Raw genomic sequence first — 17,213 nt, forward strand, 5'->3', positions numbered from 1 at the left:
CCAGTCTCCATGGGGGCAATTTTTTTACGTCGTCTGTGACAGAGTTAAAATCAGCCAGATTGGAGATCAATAGACATATCGTAATGAAACTTCTCCATCATAAGCCTCCTCACTGTTTCCAGTAGCACACGAAGGGAATTAACGGACTTTGAAGTGGAATGGTAGTCGGAACTAGATGCATGGAAGATTCTATTTCGGAAATAGTTGTGGAGTTCAATATTGCGAATCTGCAGTGTCAAGAGTGTGCCGAGAATACCAAATTTCAAGCATTTCATCCCACCATGCAGTGGCCGACCGCCTTCACTTAACGACCGAGAGCAGCGGCGTTTGCATAGAGTTGTCAGTTCTAGCAAACAAGCAACACTGAGTGAAATAAACGCAGAAATCAATGTGGAAAATGCGACGAGTGTATCCGTTAGAACAGGGCGCTGAAATTTGGAGTCAATAGGCTATGACTCTTCGGCTATTTGGAGAGCACTTTCAGCCATGCATGGACATCATGTTCCCAAACAACGACTGTGTTTTATGGGTGACAATATGCCATGTCACGGGCCCACAATTGTTCGTGACTGCTTTCAAGAACATTCTGGACAATTCGACCGAATGATATGGCCACCCAGATCGCCCGTCATGAATGCCATCTAACATTTATGGGACTCAATCGACAAACCAGTTCGTGTACAAAATCCTGAACCGGAAACACTTCCGGCAGTATGGCTCAGTATTTTTGCAGGGGACTTTCAACGATTAGTTGAGTCCAGGTGACGTCGAGATGCGGAAAATGGAGGTCCGATATTTTCAAGAATCACCTCAACGTAATTTGTGGTGTTTAGGCACGCACGTGTTGCATGTACTTTGTTTTACTTACATAGACTTTCGCCGTAACGTTATTGCATTAAGTCGTAATTCATTTGTATTAGTACAGTGCATATTTTTAATAGAATTTTTCCAATAGTTTATACACTCCTGGAAATTGAAATAAGAACACCGTGAATTCATTGTCCCAGGAAGGGGAAACTTTATTGACACATTCCTGGGGTCAGATACATCACATGATCACACTGACAGAACCACAGGCACATAGACACAGACAACAGAGCATGCACAATGTCGGAACTAGTACAGTGTATATCCACCTTTCGCAGCAATGCAGGCTGCTATTCTCCCATGGAGACGATCGTAGAGATGCTGGATGTAGTCCTGTGGAACGGCTTGCCATGCCATTTCCACCTGGCGCCTCAGTTGGACCAGCGTTCGTGCTGGACGTGCAGACCGCGTGAGACGACGCTTCATCCAGTCCCAAACATGCTCAATGGGGGACAGATCCGGAGATCTTGCTGGCCAGGGTAGTTGACTTACACCTTCTAGAGCACGTTGGGTGGCACGGGATACATGCGGATGTGCATTGTCCTGTTGGAACAGCAAGTTCCCTTGCCGGTCTAGGAATGGTAGAACGATGGGTTCGATGACGGCTTGGATGTACCGTGCACTATTCAGTGTCCCCTCGACGATCACCAGTGGTGTACGGCCAGTGTAGGAGATCGCTCCCCACACCATGATGCCGGGTGTTGGCCCTGTGTGCCTCGGTCGTATGCAGTCCTGATTGTGGCGCTCACCTGCACGGCGCCAAACACGCATACGACCATCATTGGCACCAAGGCAGAAGCGACTCTCATTACTGAAGACGACACGTCTCCATTCGTCCCTCCATTCACGCCTGTCGCGACACCGCTGGAGGCGGGCTGCACGATGTTGGGGCGTGAGCGGAAGACGGCCTAACGTTGTGCGGGACCGTAGCCCAGCTTCATGGAGACGGTTGCGAATGGTCCTCGCCGATACCCCAGGAGCAACAGTGTCCCTAATTTGCTGGGAAGTGGCGGTGCGGTCCCCTACGGCACTGCGTAGGATCCTACGGTCTTGGCGTGCATCCGTGCGTAGCTGCGGTCCGGTCCCAGGTCGACGGGCACGTGCACCTTCCGCCGACCACTGGCGACAACATCGATGTACTGTGGAGACCTCACGCCCCACGTGTTGAGCAATTCGGCGGTACGTCCACCCGGCCTCCCGCATGCCCACTATACGCCCTCGCTCAAAGTCCGTCAACTGCACATACGGTTCACGTCCACGCTGTCGCGGCATGCTACCAGTGTTAAAGACTGCGATGGAGCTCCGTATGCCACGGCAAACTGGCTGACACTGACGGCGGCGGTGCACAAATGCTGCGCAGCTAGCGCCATTCGACGGCCAACACCGCGGTTCCTGGTGTGTCCGCTGTGCCGTGCGTGTGATCATTGCTTGTACAGCCCTCTCGCAGTGTCCGGAGCAAGTATGGTGGGTCTGACACACCGGTGTCAATGTGTTCTTTTTTCCATTTCCAGGATTGTAGAATAAATGTAACTTTTTTTGTGGCACACGTACAAATCAAATATTGGCAACACAAAATACTACGATTTAGAAGTAGCCGGCTTGGTTAATTATTTTGCGTCCGTGAGTTTCAATTATCTCAAGTGCATCAATCTGCTTTACACTGGCGAATCGGACTTCGTACGTAATGTTGCAACCAGAGTCTGTATAATTACCACAGTAGTTATCTCAGTGAGGTAGCCTGAACAGATCACATCCAAGCCGGTTAATTCTGATCATGAAATAAAACTTACCGAAACTTTCAAAAGACGGGCTGTTAAAAATGTATACGTATCATTAGTGCCAGAACAAACGAAAAGTGCTATGTGATATGTCTATTTAATGGTCATTATACCATAAATAAGGTAAACATTTACGTACGTCCGTATAGATAGAGGCTAGTAGGAGAACAGCTAAGGAAGTAACAAGCAAGGAAGAAAGACAAAAGAAGAGACATTTCCTATGGATTCCTTTCAATTAAGTCATCAGTATTTCAAGTTAATATACTGTGTGAGTCTCCTCCTCATCATAAAAGAGACGTGATATTAGAGCAAACCATTACAGTTCTCTATCCAAAATAAATCACAAAAAGTTGTTTCTTCACACAGTAGTCAAAGTAGAAATTAATCAAGGATATATCCCCTAACTTCGCCTATAGCCTTCTGAAAATGCTCAAGTACTTATCGATTCGAGGTTCGGAATTAGATGTCGCGAAGCAACGTTTGAACCACTTTTTCGCCTGGAAAAGAATTTTCTTGACGTTTGTTCGATAAGCAGTGAGAAAGATGAACGTTTCAGGGCACAAGATCAATTGTACAACTTGGTGGTTGGGCGGCAGCTTCCATATAGTCAGCAGCACATCAGAGTCCAGTGTTTAGTTATTGTGTTGTAACGAGCTTTTAATAACTAGAAGCGACTTACATTTTATTACTGTCGCTATGCGAGCTGAGTTGCTGACTTAGTTCACAGCTCCAAGCGGTGCTGGCTACGATCATGAAGATTGCGAATGAGCATCGCCGTGGGAGGGATGGGGGGGGGGGGGGGGGAATGCAATGTACATCCAGCACGTGTCTCAGGTCACCCGATCGGTCCAATACCGCGATCGTCCGGCTTACTGCACGCACTGAGGGTGACTCTTCATCCGTGGCGAAGTGGGGGGTTGTTCAAATGTGTGGCAGGCAGTGAAAGAGTTTGCGAGGAGGCCGATCGAAAGGCTACCACGGTAAATCTGATGAACAGATTACGAGCGCTATCTGACAAAGAACTTTCGTCCTGCTTCAGAGGAAGCCTCTCGGTTGCAAGATCTAGGCATTCACATAGGGTGGGATTAGTGTTAGATGGAGGGTCAATTATCAGAAGAGTAATGGGGCCCCTTAGGGATATGGCTTCCAAGGTGGGGAAGAAATCCAATGAGAACTTGGTGAGCTTGCTTGAAAGATGAAGGCAGAGGTCACCGTCTGTAGGATCGATGACAGAGACGAATGGAGAGTCTGAATCCGAGGCTCAGACGGTTCTGCGATTGTGAAGATGGCACATTTCTCGACTTTCGGCATAGAGTGGTGAAGCTTTGGGTTCAACTTTATAGGTGAGTTATCCATCACAGGCAGGAGGCGGCCATAGATAGTAGGGGTTGTGTGGTACGGACATGACGGTTTTTTAGGTTACAGGATCTCGAGAAAGTCCAGAACGGGCTTCAGTCCCAACGGTTTCGGATAAACACGGGAAGACGGTAGACATAGCAACAATCAGTATTATAGTTATAAATTGTCATAGATGTATTGGGAAAGAAGTAGAGGTCAAAGCGCCAGTAGAAGGCACTGCAGTTCAAATAGTTACAGGTACCGAATAATGGCTAAAGCGAATGAAAAAATCAGCCGAAATTTTCACACAGGACCAAATTGTGATCCGAAAGGATAGATTAGATACAGTTGGTGACGACATGTTTGTTACTGTTAACAGTTTATCTTTCAGTGACATTGAAGCAGACGATTCAAGTGTGTTATTATGGGTAGAGGTTATACTTGACAACCAGAATAAATTAATAATTGGTTCCTATTACCGATTCCACAACAATGATGATATAGTTGTTAACAGTTCAAAGAAAATTTGAGTCTCACCAAATATAGGTATCCCATTCATACCATTATAACTGGAGGTGACTTCAATCTACCTTCGATATGTTGGCGAAAATACATGCTCAAAGTGAATTGTAGGTGTAAAACACCATCAGAAATTACTAAATACTTTCTCCGAGTATTAACTTCAGCAATTAATTCAGAAGCCCACTCGAAGTGGGCGGGTTACGAAAACATATTTGATCACTTAGCAACAAGTAATCATGCGCAAATAGAGAGCATCATGTCAGATGCATGGGTTAGGCACCACAAGGTCGTTGTAGCAAGACTGACCACTGCAACATCTAAATCCATCCAAAGTAATCGTAAATAATCAATGTTTAAAAAAGGAGAATGACGCCTTAGTAGCAGACAGTCTCCTCTCCTTCCAAGCTAACTATGCTACTGCACACGGAGGTGACAAAGTCATGGAATAGCGATATGCACATATACAGATGGCGGTGGTATCGCTTACACAAGATATAAATGAGCGGAGCATTGGCGGAGCTGTCATTTGTACTCAGGTGATTCATGTGGAAAGGTTTCCAATGTGATTAAGGCAGCACGACGGGAATTAAAAGACTTTGAACGTGGAATTGTAGTCGGAGCTACACGCATGGGACTTTCTATGTGGGAAATTGTTATGGGATTCAATATTCCGAGATCAGCAGTGTCAAGACTGTGCCAAGAATACCAAAATTTCAACCATTTCCTCTCACCATGGACAACGCAACGTTTGACGGCCTTCACTTAACGACCGAGAGCAGCGTCGATTGCTTAGAGTTGTCAATGCTAGCAGACAAGCAACACTGATATAACTGCAGAAATGAATGTGAAAAGTACGACGAACGTATCCGTTAGAACAGTGCGGCGAAATTTGGCGTCAATAAACTATGGAAGGAGACGACTGACGCAAGTGTCTTTGCTAACGGCACGACATCGCCTGCAGCGTTCTCCTGGGATCGTGGACGTATCGGTTGAAGTCTAGATGACTGGAAAACCGTGACCTAGTCAGATAAGTCCCGCTTTCAATTGGTAAGAGCTGACGGTAGGGTTCGAGCGTGGCGCAGGTCCCAAGAAGTCATGGTCCCAAGCTGCCAATAAGGCAGTGGTACAGGCTGTTGCTAGCTGCGTTTATATGGAATGGTCTGGGTCCTCTGGTCCAACCGCACCGATCATTGACAGGAAATGGATATCCTCGCCTATTTTGAGACCACTTGCAGCCATCCGTGGACATCATGTTCCCAAACAACGTTGGAATTTTAAGGATGACTATGTGCCAACAGTTGTTCACGACTGATTTGAAGAATATTCTGGACACTTCGGGCGAATGATTTGCCCATCCAGATCGCCCGACGTGAATGCCGTCTAACATTTATGGGACTTAATCCAAAAACCACTTCGTGTACAAAATCCTGAACCCGCAACATTTCCGCAATTATGGACGGCTGTTGAGGCCATGTCCAGATGATGCACTACGCCGGTAAAAGGAGAACCGACACGATATTTTGAGAAATCACTTCAGAATAATTTGTGGTGTTTAGGCATGCACGTGTTACATGTACTTTTTTCTTTACTAAAAGAGAATTTCGCAGTAAGGTTGCTGCAGTAATCTGTAAATCATTTGTACTAGTAAAGTGCATATTTTAATAGCATTTTTCTCGTATTTTATAGAACATATGTAACTCAATTTTTATGACACGCACACAAATCAAGTACTAGGAACACAAAATATTACGATAGAGAAGTAGCTGGGCGATTAATTATTCCGCGGTCGTGAGTTTTAATTATCTCAAGTGCACCAATTTGGTTTACACTGACGAATCAGACTTTGTACATAAGGTAGCAATCAGGCCTGTATAAATATCACGGTTAGTAGTTATCTCAGTGAGATAGCCTTCATAGCGACTGAACAGATTACGTCCAAAGCTGCTGATTCTGATCATGAAATAAAACTTACCGATAAATCGAAAAGACGGGCTGTTAAAAATATATATGTACCATTAGTGCCAGAAAAGACGATAAGTGCATTGTCGTACGGTAATTACAAATAACTTACACATACAGGGTCGTCCATTGATAGTGACCGGGTCAAATATCTCACGAAATAAGCATCAAACGAAAAAACTACAAAGAACGAAACTCGTCTAGCTTGAAGGGGGAAACTAGATGGCGCTATGGTTGGCCCGCTAGATGGCGCTGCCTTAGGTCAAACGGATATCAACTGCGCTTTTTAAAAATTGGAACCCCCATTTTTTATTACATATTCGTGTAGTACGTAAAGAAATATGAATGTTTTAGTTGGACCACTTTTTCCCACAAACGGGTAAGTACGTGGTATCACATAACATTTCCCCAGTGCGGGAGGTATTTGCTTAGTGATACATTACCCGTGTTAAAATGGACCGTTTACTAATTACGGAAAAGGTCGATATCGTGTTGATGTATGGCTGTTGTGATCAAAATGCCCAACGAGCGTGTGCTATGTATGCTGCTCGGTATCCTGGAAGACATCATCCAAGTGTCCGGACCATTCGCCGGATAGTAAGGTTATTTAAGGAAACAGGAAGTGTTCAGCCACATGTAAAACGTCAATCACGACCTGCAACAAATGATGATGCCCAAGTAGGTGTTTTAGCTGCTGTCGCGGCTAATCCGCACATCAGTAGCAGACAAATCGCGCGAGAACCGGGAATCTCAACAACGTCGGTTTTGAGAATGCTACATCAACATCGATTGCACCCGTACCATATTTCTATTCACCAGGAATTGCATGGCGACGACTTTGAACGTCATGTAATGTTCTGCCACTGGGCACAAGAGAAATTACGGGACGATGACAGATTTTTTGCACGCGTTCTATTTAGCGACGAAGCGTCATTCACCAACAGCGGTAACGTAAACCGGCATAATATGCACTATTGGGCAACGGAAAATCCACGATGGCTGCAACAAGTGGAACATGAGCGACCTCGGCGGGTTAATGTATGGTGCGGCATTATGGGAGGAAGGATAATTGGCCCCCATTTTATCGATGGCAATCTAAATTGTGCAATGTACGCTGATTTACTACGTAATGTTCTATCGATGTTACTACAAGATGTTTCACTGCATGACAGAATGGTGATGTACTTCCAACATGATGGATGTCCGGCACATAGCTCGCGTTCGGTTAAAGCGGTACTGTACAGCAAATTTCGACAGGTGGATTGGTCGTCGAAGCATGGCCTTTACGTTCATCGGATCTGACGTCCTCGGATTTCTTTCTGTGTGGAAAGTTGAAGGATATTTGCTATCGTTATCCATCTACAACGCCTGACAACATGCGTCAGCGCATTGTCAATACATGTGCGAACATTACGGAAGGCGCACTACTCGCTGTTGAGAGGGATGTCGTTACACGCATTTGCATTGAGGTTGAAGGACATCAGTTTGAGCATTTATTGCATTACTGTGGTATTTACAAGTAATCACGCTGTAACAGCAGGCGTTCTCAGAAATGATAAGTTCACAAAGGTACATGTGTCACATAGGAATAACCGAAATAAAATGTTCAAACGTACCTAAGTTCTGTATTTTAATTTAAAAAACCAACCTGTTACCAACTGTTCGTCTAAAATTGTGAGCCATATGTTTGTGACTATTACAGCGTCCTCTATCACAAAGCGAAAAAAGTAATCCAACTAAAACACTCATATTTCTTTACGTACTACACGAATATATAATAAAAAATGGGGTTTTCTATTTTAAAAAACGCAGTTGATATCCGTTTGACCTATGGCAGCGCCATCTAGTGGGCTAACCGTAGCGCCATCTGGTTTCCCCCTTTAAGCTAGACAAGTTTCCGTCTTTGTAGTTTTTTCGTTTGACATTTATTTCGTGAGATATTTGGCCCGTTCACTATCAATGGACCACACTGTATACGTAACTTTGTCGCTTTTCAGTCAAATGCCTAACACTGTTAGCTCCCGGTTATTCGGGTTTACGCAGATTGGAAACTGCTCGGATAACACAAAGACTCCTACAATCGAAAATACACTTTAAGACAAAAATAAGAAACCGAAGCACCACGAGCTAATTAGCCGAATGGGACGAAAATCGGTAAAAGTGTTGTGTATGTACAAACAAACAAATGATTACAACTTCAGAATTGCTTATTTAAAAGAAAAAGCTTCATAAATTGAGCGAGTGGATAACGCGTTGGTCCACCTACGGCTCTTGGCAAGCAGTTATTGGGATTAGTAATGATTAACAAAGTTGTTGGATATCCTCCTGAGGAATAAAGTGCCAAATTCTATCTAACTGGTGCGTTAAATGTGTACAGTCCAGAGCTGGTTGGAGGGCCCTGCTATAATCCTGCAGACGTTCTCAGCTTGGGAGAGATCCGGCGTCCATGCTGGCGAAGTTAGGGTTGGGCAATCACGAAGACAAGCCGTAGAAACCCTCGCCATTATCTCGCTGAAATGTAAGCCCAAGAATGCTTGGCATGAAGGGTGACAAAGAGGGGCGCATAATACCGCATTAATGTGCTGTAACGGTGCCGTGGATGACAAGCAGAGGGGTCCTGCTATGAAATGAAATGATACACCTGACCACCACTCCAGGTGATTTTAGTTCTATTGTAAGGGAGGCTAGTTTCTTACACAGCTCAACTTTTATGACGTCATATCTCCTGGTTTGTGTGTTGTGCAATGATATAAGTTTGCAGACGCCTTCAGTGATAGATGGGAACAGTGTCTACAAATTGTACTGCGAATAGAGTTACAAATAAAGAATTAATTAAAACTTCATTCTTGATGCTAAAGTCTTAGCCAGCCGCGGTGGCCGAGCGGTTCTAGGCGGCTGTTACGGTCGCAGGTTCGAATCCTGCGTCGGACATGGATGTATGTGATTTCCTTAGGTTAGTTAGGTTTAAGTAGTTCTAAGTTCTAGGGGACTGATGACCGCAGATGTTAAGTCCCATAGTGCTCAGAGCCATTTGAGCTAAAGTTTTACGTTACGAACAGCGAATATACAGTGAGAGATAAACTTTTTTCCTTTCGTTATTTTGTGAGGAGTATCAGAGAGAAAAAGTTTCGAAAAGGGTTGAAATTATATGTGTAGTTAAGTTCTCTGTTCTCAAATGCTGGACGAATGAAGTCTGGGTAATTCGCGTGCCGTGAGTTACACTCTGTCAAGACATATACACTGTTTCTAACTGTAATGCTTGTCTTACTGTGTTGAAATGTTAACATAAAATTATAACCCCTAATGAGTAGATTATGAGAACATTTTAAATTTTTATATTCGATCAACAACAGCATGAAATATTGAAAACATTTTTGTATCTGACAAATATTTCTGTTGTCCCTGGCGGCAGTCAGTCTAGGCAGCCTGCAACTACGATTGTGCCACGGTTTACCCGTTCAGTAATGTAGACGTCAGCGTCACTTAGCTGCTCAAATCCCGATTCGTAGCCATCACTGTTTAACTACTCGCGGACGGTTTCGTCATCTACATCTTCACAACCGGAAATTCGTATTCTAAACGAGAACATTCGTTCTACCAGGAGATTTCAGATTTTGTTTTTTATTTTTTCAAAACTTACCGAGCTATGCACGGATACTATGCGAGGATAATGCACACCCTGAGACGTGCACTTTCTGTACATCGAGCAGCTATTTAGCATAGGTACAAGTGCCGCCACAAAGACTTCACCTCTTTCAGGCACGCTAGGAAAAAGGGAAAAATAAAAAAGGAAATAATAACATGAAAAAGGAACAAAATAGAGATGAACCAACAGGCTTGTTACCAACAGACACTAAAACCATAAAGCACTGCAGTCAAGTCTTCGAAGGCAGCAACTGAGGTACGAATTCACGACGTCCAGAGACATAGGGCCCCAGTATGCTAATATCGATTATTTTTGAGAGGTGCATATGGTGCCTGAAGACGGCATAATGAACTGCCGATACTGATAGTGAAAATAAAATAACTTCTCAATTGTACCGCTATTTGGCTATTTGCTTCGTTAAATCTTTGTTAAATAAGACATTCACTTCATTCACTGGCAGAGCTTATTATAGAGTAGTCGATCAGTTCAAAAATTGTGGTATTAAAATGAATCGGTACACAGGTAATAAAATAAAGCGTGTCCTTCCTCACATTTGCAATAAAACTGATAAACATAAGCAACCAGGTATTAACAATATCACAATGCACACCCTGAGAAGTACTCATTTGCCACGCGATATAACGAACACATGTCAGCTCTACGTGTAAATGTACTTCATAAATCTGCAATGCCAACTCACCTTTATGATAGTAAACACAGCGTTCCAGACATCTATAAAGATGTCACCATCTGCCATAGACAAAGCTCAGACACAAGACTCAATTACAAGGTACACTATAAATACACAGCCAAAAGATTTTTCGACCAACTGATGTGCTGAATGGACAGGTAGTGAATACAGCAAATTATTTTCTGTAGATAGTAATGACTGTCTGTTAAAACAACACCCTCACAAGAAGCAATGAACAGTTTCCTTAACCCTCTCTCAAACCGGCTGGGGTGGCCGAGCGGTTCTAGGCGCTACAGTCCGGAACCGTGCGACCGCTACGGTCGCAGGTTCGAATCCTGCCTCGGACATGGATGTGTGTACTGTCCTTAGGTTAGTTAGGTGTAAGTAGTTCTAAGTTCTAGGGGACTGATGACCTCAGAAGTTAAGTCCCATAGTGCTCAGAGCTATTTGAACCATTTTGAACCTCTCTCAAATGTAAACATTCCCTCTTACGTCTATCTCATTCCACCCACTCTGCTCTCTCTCTCCCTCTCTCTCTCTCTGTCTCTTCCTCGTGAAGTTATTACTAAGTTACAACCTGAACAAGTATAACTTACACAATTAACAGAATAACTAAATTGTAATGAGGTTTTGAATTACTCTAAACTTCAATAAGGATGACAACTCTCTTGTTGAAGATTTAGGAATGTAAAAATGAAATTGTTAACTGTCACTCGATGATGTATATGGAAATAATACATAATTAAATAATCCATCACATCAGTGTAATATAGATTAAGCATGCGTCATTTGAATCATGTAGTACCGTCAGAAACATTTTAAGTCGTTCAAAATATAAGTGCAAAAGTAAAGTTTTTCACAAATACAGGAGATGAATGTTGTGTGGTCAAATGCAGGTAATACGCTACAGTATTTCATTTCTCTCTTTTTCTAACATTTCTGTTAATAACTCCTCTTGGGAAAGTTTTCTGGTTAAATCTAACAGCTGTGTCGTTCTGTTACTGTTAAATAAAAATCTGAAATAGATGTAACGCTCATTGTGTCTATACAGTCCTTGAAAGTGGAGTTGTAGCTCAGAAACGCGTTGTACAGTAATCAAAAAATTGAAATTTTATGACTGAAGACAAAGCATTATTAATAAATATGCCCCTAGCCCAAAATTTGGAAAGATTAAGTTTTGACGTCCTGTCGAAGTAATTTTCATGAAAGATGGAATACTAACACGAATTGTATCAGAATGATGAAAGAAAGTGGTCGTAGCGCATTCCAAGTACGCACTCCAAAATGCGTGTATGTGATGATTTCTGAAATCACGGATTAAAGTAACTCAGATAGATAGCTGCAAACTTGAACTCCTTTCTCTCCCAATATGATCCTGTAGTTTAGCAAATTCGCCACCTACAGTGGCAGTAATTTACAGCTGAGTTAACTCTAATCATTTTAGTGGCAACCAGCCTCAGTATCCGTGGCAGCCAATGAACGCCTTTGAGCTGCGTTTGGCTAGAGAATAACCGGGTCAGATCCTGATTTTCATCACCATAGTTTGTGAAGGAAGAGGAGAAGACCTGATGGCATAAAGGTCCCCCGCTCTCTCATCATCATGCAACACAAACATGACGCCACACTACACACACGTCCATTAGTCACGTGCTCTTCAACAGATTCATCTAATCTGGTGCGATGCCGTCGTGCAACTATACCACGATATCAGCTCAGAGATTATTACGCACTAGTTGTTGAAAATGTGCAATTTATTTGAAGCAACACGCTTTGGGGCTACATTATCCCATTATTATGTTCTATAAAACAAGAAAATTCAAATCATTACTTTTAATTGCTATGCATACCAGCACATACGAAATGAAAATCTGTCTACATTGTCATGTAGTATTACGTATCTTACAATTAATATGCTCTGAGGACAATGGTAGGCATCCTCATCAGTCAATAGAGTCAAGAACCAAGAGTACAACTATTGAGATTTCTTTTGAGAGTCAAATTGTTTGAACTATATGGTAGGTACATTGTTATTAACTTAATTATGATACTCCTAAATTTGACTTTGCTGAAAAGGTCCTGAATCCGAATGAGGTACATTCGCTGAGGTCGTGAGGTACATTTTCTGAGATCGATCCCTTTTAACTCTCCCATCCATAGTCGCCTTGTGCACTTGTTTCGACTATCTCTTTTCTTTCATCCTGTATGTATTTAGTAACCATCTTAACACACCTTTCACCGAGCGAGGTGGCGCAGTGGTTAGCACACTGGACTCGCATTCGGGAGGACGACGGTTCAATCCCGCGTCCGGCCATCCTGATTTAGGTTTTCCTTGATTTCCCTAAATCGCTTCAGGCAAATGCCGGGATGGTTCCTTAGAAAGTGCACGGCCGATTTCCTTCCCCATCCTTCCCTAATCCGAGCTTGTGCTCCGTCTCTAATGACCTCGTTGTCGACGGGACGTTAAACAGTAATCTCCTCCTTAACACACCTTTCGAAGTATTCGACACTATATCTTCTTTCATTCCGCAACACTCGCTAAAATTAACTCAATAAATTTTGCTTGAAGTTTTAAGCCTTAGTTAAATTACAACAATATTATATATTGATAAAGTTAAATCGTAAGGTATCCAAAAAATTAATTCATGACAATGACTGACAAACACCAATGTGAACTTTGGCCTTGTGTTTTGGTAAGTCAGGTTTGTATGTTATTGTTTTTAGTTCTAGGCACGATACCAGGCTCTCATCAATGAGACGACTTCTCTATTTTATTTTGATAAATTTGACGCTACGAAATGATTTTTCTCATAAATATGTTGACCACGAATAATGAAAGCACAGCAAATGCTAGTTTTTTCAGCTGATTAAATGAGTGAGGAATGCTATTCCAGGTGTTCAAAATCAACATATCTTCCTTCTCTAGGTTCTTCAAAGCACAATACTTGTGCTATGAACTAAGTTCACATTTGTTTTTCCGCGATATTTTTATCTCAGCACAAAGATGTTCAAATTTAGAGCTTCAAAGTTCTTTGTGTTTTAAAGCCAACAATTGCATTTCAAAGCTTCCAGTGTCTATATTGAAGGCAGAAAAATGTAATTTTGTTACAGAAACATTACAAACCTTTTTTTAACAAAAGCTAACGTCGCTTGACTATTTCTAAATTTCTGAAACCTGTTGCGAAAAGCTTTCCACACATCAAAATTATTGTTTTGAAATAACAAACGTTATTATCATCATCTGTTTCACTCATTTCCGACTCAGAACTCAGAGTTCTTATAAAATCGCTTTCCAAATGATCGTTTGTTAGTGCATTCTCAACATAATTATCTTCTCCTTTCGCCCAATCGCACGCATTTTTTCAGACTTCACGAGAAACAGTTCCACACTCTCCAATAGAACTGATCCTTACGCTTCTCCATTTTGCATTAATTCAGCGCGTTAAACATTATCTCACAGGCCTGACTTCGAAGCATTATTCACCCCCACTTCCGAAGACGTCGCCACAAGTAGTAAAAGCAGCCTGAGTCCCGAGAGAGAATGGTAATTTCACCTACACCCCCGTCTAACGCCACATCGAAATAGACTCGCCAGGCCGGGAACCTGCACATGGGCCACGAAGTTTCACTCGCACTGTACGTGCTCGTCCGAGCGTGGTATGTTGTAGAAGAGCCACAAACAAGGTGCCGAAGAGCCACATGTGATTCGCGAGCTACTGTTTGCCGACCAAGTTGCAACATGTGTCGTCAGACATATAAACATAGTTCCTTCAGCTCACCGTAGCGCGTAGTATACACACATAGCTCTGTTTACTACACTTACAGTACAGTCTTTGATTGCTGACTGACAGTGGACTATTGATTAGTAAACGTAGCCGTAAGTGAGCGCTATGCGTCACCTCAAGAAGTGTAAGGAAGAGTCATTTACATCTTACGAAATAAATTTCCAACTTCTGCTGCATTGAGGCATTGATACAACTCAGTAGCGATGAATGCAAAATTTGTGGTGGACTGTGATTCGAACCCGGATATCTCGCTTCACGCGGGCGTTTGCCTTTACCGCTTCGTTGTCCAAGCATCTCTCTCGTCCGACCCAAATCTCCACACTCCGCATACTACAGAGTAGTATCCTCTGTCCATTATTCCCCTTCGCTCACAGTCTTACTGTGTATTTGTACTGAAAAATCATTATCAAATGGTTCAAATGGCTCTGAGCACTATGGGACTCAACTGCTGAGGTCATTAGTCCCCTAGAACTTAGAACTAGTTAAACCTAACTAACCTAAGGACATCACAAACATCCATACCCGAGGCAGGATTCGAACCTGCGACCGTAGCGGTCTTGCGGTTCCAGACAGCAGCGCCTTTAACCGCACGGCCACTTCGGCCGGCTAAAATCATTATCCGTCAGCGCGTACATTATTCGCATTCGGGAGGACGACGGTTCAATCCCGTCTCCGGCCATCCTGATTTAGGTTTTCCGTGATTTCCCTAAATCGTTTCAGGCGAATGCCGAGATGGTTCCTTTGAAAGGGCACGACCGATTTCCTTCCCCGTCCTTCCCTAACCCGAGCTTGCGCTCCGTCTCTAATGACCTCGTTGTCGACGGGACGTTAAACACTAACCACCACCACCGCGTATATTATAAAGGTACGATGTCTGTTCTTTCGAACATGCATGTCCGACAGAACAGACACCATACCTGTCTTTTGTGTCTGACAATGCATGTTTGCTGCTTCCTTGTTATTTTTGACTGTACGTAATGCCACATTAATTGTAAGGTACATAGATCTACAAAGGGCGTTTAATAAGTAACGTAACATAAGTTTTTTCTTGGCCAGTTTCGGTTGGCACTGTGGAATTCTGTCGTGGAATATTCCCGCTTCAGCCCGTACTGTTTCATGAAGTACCAATAAGTGACGGCGTTGTATGAAGCCTCCAAAATGGCGTCTGAAACGGAGGTGCGCTCTAAACAGAGATCTCTCATTGAGTTTATTTTGGTGGAAAACGAGAGCACCGCAGATATTCTTAGTCACCTACAGAATATCTAAGGAGCCCTGGAAATAACAAAAGCACAGCGAGCCGTTGGGCGAGGCGTCTGTCATTATCGCAACAAGGTCGCGCTAACCCTTACGATCTCCAGTGTGCCGAACGGTCACCGTATGTGACTTTTTCACTGTCGAAACGTACGGGCACTCTCATTCCAGGTGATCGACCAACTCCGCGGGAAGCAGAACGTGGCTACTGGGGAGGCTATTGTTGTAGCAAGCTGTTGGCTCCGACGGCGAGCAGTGGTGTGGTACCATGCGGGCTTACAGGCCTTCCCAGTAAGGTGGCGTAAGGCCGTCGCATTGAACGGAGATTATGTCGAAAAACAGAGTTTTGTAGTGAAAACAGTGCGGAAAAATATGGTGAACTGGAATCACGAACGAAACCAACCTGCTTTCAGAAAAATTGTGTTGTATTATTTAGTGAACGCCCCTCGTACTCGGTAATTTAGAGATTTCCATTACATTTTTGTTACCATCCGCAGCAGTGAGAAGTAATCAGTTATGTTTCCTTGTCTTACAGAACCCTGAAAATGGGATAACGTAGTATCGAAACGTAGACTAAATCACACATATTCGAAACTGGTGGGTAATAATCTCCATGCTGACAAACGTTTAAGACAGCTCTCACACACGGCCAGAAAAAAGCATTATTGGTAGAGGAAGATAACCCTCTCGATTAGGCGACTGAACCTACCTCTCCGGTCTCCCAGCCAACAATGACATATAATTTTTCTCTTTCCTTCATTTCAAAGGGAACCAATCATCAACCGCGAACAGAAACGTAAATCAGCAACAGATTCTGTGTCCAACATGTAGCTAACTAGATCGGCAAGTGCAACTCTCGGCAAAAGCGGCGCTTGCTAAGCCTACCTGTCAGCTTCGAAATAGTATCAATCTCTTCATGTGACGGCTCAGGTATCTCCAGTCGTCACATCCACTACATCGACGTCTGCGCTGCTGGAAGCATCCCGCGGGCTTTATGAGAACTTCAGAAACTGAAAGCTACTCCGAGCAAAAGAGAACGGGAGCACACAAAAACTATCACAACCCGATGTAACTTTGCGAATACTGAAAGGCGGTCTTTATGCCGCTGGCCGTTAAGCGCTGTCATATCGTGAAAGCCGCTCCGCCGCGGCTTCTGCCAAGCTTTTGCTGTGTAAGACGGAGATATCAGTTTTCGACGAGTACAAGGTCCGCTGAGTTGCCGACCTGCACCGCTTGGGCAGCAGTCAGCTATTTTACAAGCCAGATCGTACACGCTGGGATTCTTTGGATACTACTGCCTAAAACACAGCTGCTGATAGCAGAATTTGTAGAATTTAAAACAGTCTTAGCTTCAATTTTTTTTTCTTTCTTTTATGACC

General features: G+C 43.4%; 1 protein-coding gene across 1 annotated transcript in view; it reads right to left on the reverse strand.

Annotated features, from left to right (window-relative positions):
• The window catches only part of LOC126475507 (glycoprotein-N-acetylgalactosamine 3-beta-galactosyltransferase 1-like), a 363,292-nt gene extending 346,320 nt beyond the window's left edge, over window positions 1-16,972 (reverse strand). The window contains exon 1 of the mRNA XM_050103417.1: window positions 16,720-16,972. The gene's annotated coding sequence lies outside the window, so the exon portion shown is untranslated. The remainder of the gene's footprint in view (window positions 1-16,719) is intronic.
• Window positions 16,973-17,213: the final 241 nt, after the last annotated feature.

This window comes from Schistocerca serialis, chromosome 4, assembly GCF_023864345.2.
Source record: "Schistocerca serialis cubense isolate TAMUIC-IGC-003099 chromosome 4, iqSchSeri2.2, whole genome shotgun sequence".
In the NCBI taxonomy this organism is placed as follows: Eukaryota; Metazoa; Arthropoda; class Insecta; order Orthoptera; family Acrididae; genus Schistocerca; species Schistocerca serialis.